The following is a 10,929-nucleotide window of genomic DNA, read 5'->3' on the forward strand; positions in this document are numbered from 1 at the left end:
GAGTACCGAGAAAACTGATAATGGCAGCCTCTGTCAGAAAGTGCACCTTGTATTTCAGCTTCCCTTTCGAGCAGGCGCAACCAAACACTGAGGAGATAGATCACTGATGTTACGTGTGTGTTACTTCCAGACTACCCTGTAACTTATGTAAAACCCATAAGAATGTGTCAAATTTAATCGGAATGAATTAATCCTCAGAGAATAATGAAATGTGAATCTGTACCAGTGATTTCCAATATTTAAATACCTAGATTGCTGTTTCCTGTTTCGAACTGGCTGCAGAGATTATGAGAAGCCACTAAGAAGGCAGGTAACCATAAACTGGACAGTCAGTCCCCCACCCTCACTCACAGAACGGCTGCTCGCTCATGTGTGAAGAAAAAAGTCAGATATTTACAGAGTTTGGCCAGGATGTGTTATGAAAGGAAGCTGACCTGGCGCCGACCGTCCAGTCAATCAACGCAGATTACATCTCCCGGAAGTGTAGAGGAAACATAGACTATTTTTAGTGATCTGTGTGGCCCCAGAATGCCTACCGACATAGTCCTGGAGAAGCTACCATTGTGGAGAGAATTTGTGAGTAGAAAAATTTCGCTGAAAAACTCGAGCTTCTAAATAATATCTTCGAAACTGGAGTGGAAACAGGAAGTTTAGAGATCCTTTGAAAACCGTGGGGTGCCGATACCCCGCTGAGGTGCTGCAAAACCACGTAGTTAAAGAAAATATAAAAATGGCTACCATTGGTCCATGTACAGAATTTAGAAGTGATAGTAAGGAGTGCGACTGTGCTCACAGAGGTCCTTCCACATGGACAGAGCACTAAAGTAGAAATGGAGTGGGAGTAAGTGGGACACAGTTAGTAGTCCAAAGACTAACAAGTTTTTAACTGGTTAATAGGGGTGTACACATTCGGCTTATAACCAGCACATGTTTGCCCGTTATTCAGGCAGACAAGCTGCCGCAAGTTATCAGTCGAACTGGCTGGCTGCTTTACTCCTATCTGGGCCAATATAGGCCCAACAAAAGCGGGCTAAGGGAATCGATTGGATTCATGTAGGGTGATGTGGGTGGTCAAATCATTCCCTTGAATTGTCCAGAATGTTCTTCAAACCAGTCGCGAACAATTACGGCCCGGTGACAAGGAGCATTGTCATCCATAAACATTACGTCATTTTTGGGAACAAAAAGTCCATGAATGGCTGCAGAAGGTCTCCAAGTTCTCGAGCATAAATATTTCCAGTTAAAGATATGTTCAGTTGGATCAGAGGACCCAATCGATGCCATGTAAACGCAGCCCACATCATTATGGAGCCACCAAAAGCTTGCACAATGCCGTGTTGACAACATGGGTCCATAGCTTCGTGAAGTCCGCACCACACTCGAACCCTACCATCAGCTCTTACCTACTGCAGTCGGGGCTCATCAGACCAGTCCACGGTTTCTCAGTTGTCTAGGATCAAACCTATATGGTCACGAGCCCAGGAGAGGCGCTGCAGGCGCTTTCGGGCTGTTAGCAAATGCACTCGCGCCGGTCGTCCGCTTCCGTAGCCCATTAACGCCACATTTCGCCTTACTGTCTTAACGGGTACGTTCGTCGTACGTCCCACATTGATATCTGCGGTTATTTGACTCAGTGTTGCTTGTCTATTATCACTGACAGCTCTATTGAAACGAAGCTGCTCTCGATCGTTAAGTGAAATTTGAAAATTTGTGGTAAGTTCCTACAGGAGCAAACTGCTGAGGTTGTCGGTCCCTAGGCTTACACACTACTTAGTCTAACTTAAACTAGCTGACGCTAAGGACAACACAGACACCCATGCCCGAGGGAGGACTTGAACCTCTGATGGTAGGGGGAGGGGGGGGGGGGCATGTGAAGGCTGTCGGCCACTTCGTTGTCCGTGGTGAGAGGTAATGCCTCAAATTTGGTATTCTCGGCACACTATTGACACTGTGGATCTCGGAATATTGAATTACCTAACGATTTTCGAAATGTAATGTTCCATACGGCTAGTTACGACTACCATTCCGCGTCCAAAGTCTGTTGGTTCCCAACGTGCAGCCATAATCTCGTCGAAAACGTTTCCACATCAATCACCTGAGTACAAATGATAGCTCCGCCAATGCACTGCCCTTTTATATCTCTCCTATGCGATTCTACCACCATCTGTATATGTAAGTATCGCTATCCCACAACATTGTCATCTCTATGTATTTATTCACTTTGGGTCATTGTAGCTTAGAAAATAATGAGTTTTATTTACCATTTTTCCCTTTTCGGCGAATTTTACGCTTATTTATTTATTTCGATATGAACGGTTTTCTTTGCAACACCACTCCCTTTCGACTAGTACTGTGTATTCTCAATTCGAACGTCACCACTAATATATGATTCCTATAGTGAACATAACCATGTCTGAAAGTCGAAATCCTTTGCACTTAAGAACCTGAAGAAGTCTACTCTAATGTTTTGGAAGCCTGGGATGTGTATTGAATACATTTTAAGTGGGCAAAATAGTTCATCCTAAATTCCACAGATGCATTTTGGCAAACACGAAGTTCATTTCTCAAATATTAATCTAAGAAGTACATATCTGAAAGAAGGGACTTTTCTGTCATACTAAGCTTTCTTCGCACTATGTTGCATAACGCCAGAATGTGGGTTATAATATCCACTAACCCATATATTTTTCCTGTTTCAATCAACGATGCCCTAAATTTAGAAAACCTGTATACCTCCTAGCGGCCTCAAGTTCAAAATGGTTCAAATGGCTCTGAGCACTATGGGACTTAACATCTTAGGTCATCAGTCCCCTAGAACTTAGAACTAGTTAAACCTAACTAACCTAAGGACAACACACACATCCATGCCCGAGGCAGGATTCGAACCTGCGACCGTAGCAGTCGTGCGGTTCCTGACTGCGCGCCTAGAACCGCGAGACCACCGCGGCCGACCGGCCTCAAGTCCTTAGCACACATTTCCACACACTTGTCATTACGAGACACCTACCATTTATTTGATGTTGCCTCATAAACACACGAAAACTTTTCCCATGCTGGACTTGGGCTGTTTCGTGAATGGTACATATTCCGGAACTGTTAATTTCTCCTCAATCTCCTTTCAGTTTGGGTTGTTAAACTTGCTGCTCCCCCTGTTAAGATAGCTGAGTTGCAGTGAAAGTACCTACACTGACATACCTGGCTATTATGTAGTCACGTTAGATTGAAAGCGCAAACTGTTGTTAGGTGCAGTGGGCTGCACGGGTCATGTGAAGGTTGCCAGACTTGTGGAAACACATGTTGACCTACTTTAACCACTGTGTTTTAGTATACATGAACTCTTTTGTCTCCGTTGGGACAGGTTGAGCTACTTTAATGGTTGCGGCTAAGGCACAGGCAGGCAGACTGGAAGGAGAAATTGTGCACATCTGCTGGTTAAGCACCTAAAATGCGGATAAGGGAAGAAGTCCAGCGTCTCGTAAGATATTATTTTACTGAACGTCACTGACAACAATTGGTATTCAGCCAATTACAAATTAAGCAACGCCGAAAAACACAGCTCACAAAGTTTTCCTGGTCAGAGTCCCTCGGCAGATAGTCACTTCTCAGGCTGGTGTCTCGATGGGTAGATTTCTTAAATCAGCGTCTTGATGGGAGACTTGTTCTAGTCTAGTTTTCACTTCAAGATGACGTTTCCAGGCTTTCTGGGACGAGAGGCTGCCAGCCAGTTGGGTTGAACATAAACACAGAAGCGTTGTCGGTGCTGCGTTAATGACTGATTTTGCAGCCACATCTACCGCAGATTATGGGTATCGTTAGATCCAGCCGCAACAGCGAAGCGAACATTAGGTAACGGGAATAGTTGCCAACGCATATCCCTCAGTACCTTTTTCTATCTCTTGGCACTTTCTTCAGCAACTACTATACTATTTCCGTGAATGTAATTGTTTTGTCATGATTCGCTTCCAGGCCCTTGTCCAGGTTTTCCATTGCATTAGCTTGTAACTTTCAATGAATGTTAAACGACCTGTTTATTGCGAGGTTAGTTACATACACCTGTAATAAACAGGTTTCATTGAGATCTTTGTCTAATTTCGTAGTCAGACAAATTCATTTATCACTATTGTGATGGGTGACGATAAATTTATGTCAGATATACTGGGCAATTTCAGATACTTAATTAAAGAATCAGAACAAAATATTTCACCCACAAGTCACTCGACAGAGTGTAAGCTTACACTGAAGGGCAGATACGATGACTTCGGAGAAAACGAAATTCTTGGTACCTACTATGATATTACGTCAACGACCTTGCCGCAGTGCTAGCACCGGTTCCCGTCAGAGCACCGAAGTTAAGTGCTGTTGGGCTTGGCTAGCACTTGGATGGGTCACCGTCCGAGTCTGCCGAGTGCTTTTGGCCAGTAGGATGCACTCAGCCATTGTGAGGCCAGTTGAGAAGTTACTTGACTGAGTAGTAACGACACCGGTACTGAAAACTGGCAACGACCAGGAGAGCGGTATGCTGACCACGTGCCCCTCCATATCCGCATCCGGTGAAGCCTCAGGCTGAGGATGACACGGTGGTCGGTCGGTACCTTTGGGCTTTTACGGGCTGTTGGGAAGGCGATTTTTTTTAATTTTTTTGAAGTGTGATGCTATAAGCTTTTCGGTGTTTATTACGTTAACGTACGACGAAAGCTCCGAGAGGTTGTTACAGAGTTCCATCACGTAAGCGTGACGGTGCCAAAAACTATGATAGTACATAACTTGCTATTAGAAGTAATGTATCCCCTCTGGCACAATACAGAGAAGTCTGTTAATTAACAATGTGGAAACAGAACGTAACAGATTTTTTAATGTCGATGATAGAGTTACGTGTACATATTGTAAGAAACAAAGCGTTGATATAATATGATGGGCAGCCTCGTGCATATGCATATGGAGCAATCTATCACCTACGTCAACAGTTTACTCAGCGTCTAGCTTTATTGCGTGCAACCTCAAATCAAACGACTCATGTCGTGATTAGGAGAGGCACCATATGAAAAAATAATAATAAATCTGTGGAGAATGTGTATCACACCTTCGTAATAAGGAAATTCAGGTATAACTGAAAAGGTAACTGGCGTGTGACAGCTACAATCGAACTTCAGTGAGGACGGTGGCACAGAAATTAAGCTCCTGTGCACGCAAAGAGTTGGAAGTGAAATAGAAAACAAGAAATAAGATGAAGATAGGTAACTTAGGACTATACTCCACAGGCCGCGTGATTGTGGGCGCCGGAGTATACTTCTGGAACCACTAAGTGGTGCCCCCTTTCCTTTTCTATTCGGGAATGGCGCATGGGAAGAACGATTATCACTAAACCTCTGTAATAGCTCTAATATAAGGGGTTTTCGCGTTGTGAACATTTTCCGAGACGTATGTGGGAGGATATAATATGTTGTCCTACTATTGTCGGCATATACACTCTCCGCATTTCAGGAGTAAACTACTCTGTGATGCACAAAGTCTCTCTTGTAGTGCCCACCATTCGAGTTTGTTGATCACATCTGTTAGTGGGTAGTTGGGTGAACTTGAGAAGCAGCCATAGGTAGGTAGTTGAAAGTATAGCAACCCTGAACCCTGGTTTCATACCTACATTACAGCACAGTGATCCCAGTTTCTTAGCTGCATGAAGATAACTAGCACAGTTGCCTCAGGTGTCACATCGTATCAATTATCCTACCACTGGAAGGCCTTAACTTATCAGTGGAATTTGATGCACTGCCGGATGTTTATCGTCGCTAGAACTGGTACTCCCCTCCTTCTAGCGGTATTCCTTTCCAAGGATAATGATGTCTTAAATGTGATATTCCCACAATGTGCGTGATACCGTGGATCAATGACGCTCGATGTCAGAAAAACTGCGACTACAGAATGTTCGATGTGTTCAGGATAAACGTAAGTCATGTCACATTAAAACTCTACTTTATTCACCATATCGCGGTTTCTTCATCGACTGATGTAAGCAAAGCAATAAGAAGATAATGAAAGAATTCTCAGCCCTTTTGAAACATTTAACAGCATAAACTGGCTGGCCCCACATCATGATCTCTACTGCACGAATTTCCTGCTTCCCGTGAATTCACACACAATTTTAGACGAACTATATGTGGTGTACAATCGTTTACTATTAGTTAAAATTTTAGTTACGACACTATAAATACAAATGTCACTTCTCCACGCTGAATTACAATAGAACATCGATTTGCAGCATATGACATAGTATGCGTGGAGAAACTCTCAGTTACACTGCCTGAGACAGATTCTCTTAAATAGCCTCTGTCCTAAGAAATCATCACTTCCAAGCTTGCTCAGACCTTGTGGAGAACACTTAAAGGTCTTCTCTTCTACATTGTTTAACTTGTCAGTAATTGTGTCCTGCTGAAATCCGTATAATTTATCAACGGACCCATTTCTCAGAATCGAAAGTAATAACAACAGGGATCATGCGAGTAATCAGCAATTATAGCATAAAATTGAAGCTAAAATGAAATCTGGGAACAAAAACTTCGGAATGTCATATCAGCAAGATCTATGCGAACTCCCATCGACTTAAAATACTCAAATACCATATAATGCAATGTAACAATAATATCCCAAAGAACCTCACCAACACGTTTGATACGTCACTTAACTACCAACAGCTCCATCTTCAGATAATAACCGTCGCATTTCCTACAACGTTTGCACGGAACGTTTTTGGGAACCATTGTAAACACTTTAAGAAGAACAGCATTGTCGCCGGCCGAAGTGGCTGTGCGGTTCTAGGCGCTGCAGTCTGGAACCGCGAGACCGCTACGGTCGCAGGTTCGAATCCTGCCTCGGGCATGGATGTGTGTGATGTCCTTAGGTTAGTTAGGTTTAACTAGTTCTAAGTTCTAGGGGACTAATGACCTCAGAAGTTGAGTCCCATAGTGCTCAGAGCCATTTGAACCATTTGAACAGCATTGTCCTCGATTCATTTATTAGTTGAATGTAATTCACCCTTACAGCTTGAGAGTTCGCACATCCTCCTATTGTAAACTTTGGCATAGACAAGTGGTATTAATTGACCCGATTTTCTTCTGACTATCCTTTATCATTGTTTCCGATGTCTCGGCGTAAATAGATCATTCCATATGAGAAGACAATACTCGTCTCGAGATTGCTGACAAGAAAGCTGATTAATGAATCTTCTCCATAATTGATCTCGTAGACTAGCCTACAGAATCAACATGAGCTTTCAGGTGGGGAATTCAACTACGTGTCAGCTTCTAAATCAGAGTTATCAAAATTATCACAGCAACATTTCGTACAAGCCTATAACTCAGCTATTCAACTTCTGGTATCATCGAGGTCCAACCTAGCTGAAGTCTAATATGGAACAGGATGGTATGTCGCTGTCCTTCATAGTTGCGATTAGAAAGACTCTGCAGTCTGTGTTTGTAGTGAAGTAGCACAAACAGTAAAAGATATTATTCCTTCTCCCGATTCTTGGGAGACGATCAGGCAACTTGCGAAGCAGTTATGAGATTAGAAAATGTGAACACTGAATAAATGAGCTTTTACGTCACAATACGAGTTTAGTTTTACTGTGTGAACTCAACGTAACAGAGTCAGCGCTAATAGCGTGTTAATAAAGCAGTTACGGGCAGCATGAGATCACAAATGCTGTACATTTAATGAAGAATTTTCTCTTATTTATTTTACAAGACAGTATCGATCTCTTAAATTTGTCGTTTGTCGTCCTGGAATTTTTACTTATTTGTGTTTCAGTTTTTATCGTTGTAGAAAAACACTAAACGCTAAATAATCAAAGTTTGGATTAAAACCGCTGTTAGAAGGTGGTGGTGGTGGTTAGTGTTTAACGTCCCATCGACAACGAGGTCATTAGAGACGGAGCGCAAGCTCGGGTTAGGGAAGGATTGGGAAGGAAATCGGCCGTGCCCTTTCAAAGGAACCATCCCGGCATTTGCCTGAAACGATTTAGGGAAATCACGGAAAACCTAAATCAGGATGGCCGGAGACGGGATTGAACCCGCTGTTAGAAGAAACAGTGTTAATCTACACTATGGATATGGAAGATTAAACATGGTTAACTTACTTATTGCTAAACAACTGTTTCACAATGGTTATTCCGCGTACTATTGTCACAATCTGATCGAAAATAAAACATAAAAGCAAGAAATTACACATGAGATACAAGTTAAAAACATCTCTATTCTTGCAGTTCGCTGTGGTACAGCGTAGTATCAACGAGGAACAAACCTTCGGTTATGAACAAACAAAGAAGTTATGTACCACCAACGGATTCTGGGACTCAATTGTCAAAGAGGCTGTAGAAGTACGCCTGCGCAACACCCTAATAAACTGGGATACACGATTTCAACTCGTAACAGCCTGGGATACCGCAATTTCGAAAACACGACAGGAACGCTCTATTCTGAAGGTGGCGACGCCCACGGACAAAATCGCAAACACCAGGACTCGACGGCCGTACCAGGGCCACGCCGCTTTCACCCACCAGCGGCCACTTATCACACACAGTCGGCGCAGCACCCTCTTCCGTAAGCGCGTGATTAGTCCAAACACAGAAGAGATTAGCAGTCCAACGGCTATATAGATATGCAGAACACAGCACCGTGACACTTCGCTTGAAGATGATGAAGATGATGGGTACGAAACCCACTGAAACGTGCGACTAGACGACGCCATCACTCGTCTAGCCACCCGAAAAGGTTTCATCATTTGAATACCCCAAGAGAGCCTGCAGTCATAGTATGTGACTAACGGGTTTCCCTAAATGTAATACTATTTTGTCTACATATTTTCGTTTGCGCCTGGACAATAATACACGACGTTCATTTTGTCCTTTATTGGTGGGTCTGTAAGCAGTTTACAGCTAAATTCGTTGGCTGAGAAACAATATTATGCTTGCAAATGCACTCTAAGGAGTGTGTAATTGAGATGGGGTTCTGCGTAGCTTCGTAACTCATCAAATATCTATCACTTTGTAGTAACGAACTGGAACTTAAATTATCTCTGAGAAAACCTCAAGCACCTAGTCATAAAATGACCACACGACCCAGAGAAAGCATTTCCAACAATGATGTGTCAGAATGCCAAGAACACACAAAATTTATAATATCAAGCCTAAAACACAAAAACACACCATCTCAATACTACACATGGTTATCTCACCTAGGAAACTGATAATGCATCAAATATTTTTATTTGCTCGACGACCAAAAATCATTTATTGCGTGCAGCGGATCTTTGCCATCAGTTTCAGCATCCACTTCACGTTATCCCCAAGATAAGTACGATTGTCGCATCCGTTACTTCACCGTACCTGCAAATAAAGAAATAACCAGCATTAATCAAATTGCTACTAATTGTAAATAGGCAGTTGCCACTAGATACTTATTAAAACTAAGAGAAAGTGTAAAATATCTCCATTTTGGAGGATTGAGGGAAAAAACTTTATATCATTTTTATGGAATGTTGATTATTTTATCTGTTCTCTTAAATCAAACTGTGGGTTACAAAGCTGAACTTGCGGGAACGTGTTGTATAGATAAGATGATGGTGTATAGGTGAAAAATTGTTCTCTTCTTGATAGTTAAGATTAGTAATCTTTTCGTGTTTTTCCAAAGTTGAATCTACTAAACCAGATTTAGTATTTATGGCATATTTAATTGGTTTTTAGAGGAATATGAGCATATTGATAACTTGAATACACAGAATTGATGTTCCACAATAATATTTAATTAAAAGTTCGTTATGAACCGGCTTTCTAATCCGTAACGAACCATTAAACAAATGCTATTATGGAATATTATTACTGTGTATTCAAGTTATCAAACCAAATTTAATTTGTAAATGCGAAAAACAACCGTAAATAAGATATTCAACAATTCCCAAGCTACTCTGAATAGACACACAAACATTCGCAGCTGCATCGTTTGCTTTATTGTTCAAGAATCGTATCATGTGAAATCTCGAAATTGAGAAACTCATGAAATGACACGAATAATGTCATTGGTACCATTTCAGTCTGTGATATAATGCCTACATTTGACGCATTTCGGTTTAATACGTCTTCGTATCGTTTAAACTGCGCAAAGGAAAATTTGAAATATATACCGAGAGTGTAACGTATCTAAATGTAACAGAGCAGCAGCACCTATACAACATGTGTGAGTGAGGGGAGACAAGGCAGCTGTCACATATGTAATAAGTAGGAAGCTGTAGTATTTGTTCAGCAGCAAAGTCATTCTTATTAGCTGTACTTACTAGACATTCTGTTTGTGGTTTGTGAGGATTTCAAACATTTTCTGTAAGTGTCAGTTCCATACTTGAAAAATTTTCGTACGAAAAGAAAGACCTAATAGAGTTTGGAGATACTTACAGTTCATTGACTTTAAATCTGTATAAGCGAGAGGTAATGCAGAAAGATTTGGAATACTTTTTTATTTATCCTTTTATTGTTTTGCGTGCTCCCTATGAGAAATTGTTGTTCTAGAATTAGAGACTGGTTCGAATGCCGTTATTTATACTTTGAAATATTTCATTGAATCACTTGTTATACTACTACGGCCACTGGTAAGCCATATTCCAGATTTTTTTAGTCAATAAGCATTCCCAAGAATATTTATTGTAAGTCGAGTCCATTGTGAAACATTACACAGCGTTTGCAACAGTATGGCAATGAACAACCACGTGTGCACACCACCGAGACAGGTGTACAATGAATGTGGGTCGGACTGTGCAGTCAGTGGTCCACATAGCCATAAGTCTGAAAATTGATGGCCAGTGATAACGAGTTCTTCGAAAGCACTGAGACATGTAACTGAGGGAATAAAAGGGGAACGTAACTAATAAAAATGATAAAGTAAAAAGTAATGT

The 10,929-nt window shown here is 41.6% G+C and overlaps 1 pseudogene; it reads left to right on the forward strand.

Annotated features, from left to right (window-relative positions):
• Positions 1-4,298: 4,298 nt before the first annotated feature.
• Positions 4,299-4,417, forward strand: LOC126250369 (5S ribosomal RNA; annotated as a pseudogene).
• Positions 4,418-10,929: the final 6,512 nt, after the last annotated feature.

This window comes from Schistocerca nitens, chromosome 3 (genome assembly GCF_023898315.1).
Source record: "Schistocerca nitens isolate TAMUIC-IGC-003100 chromosome 3, iqSchNite1.1, whole genome shotgun sequence".
NCBI lineage: Eukaryota > Metazoa > Arthropoda > Insecta > Orthoptera > Acrididae > Schistocerca > Schistocerca nitens.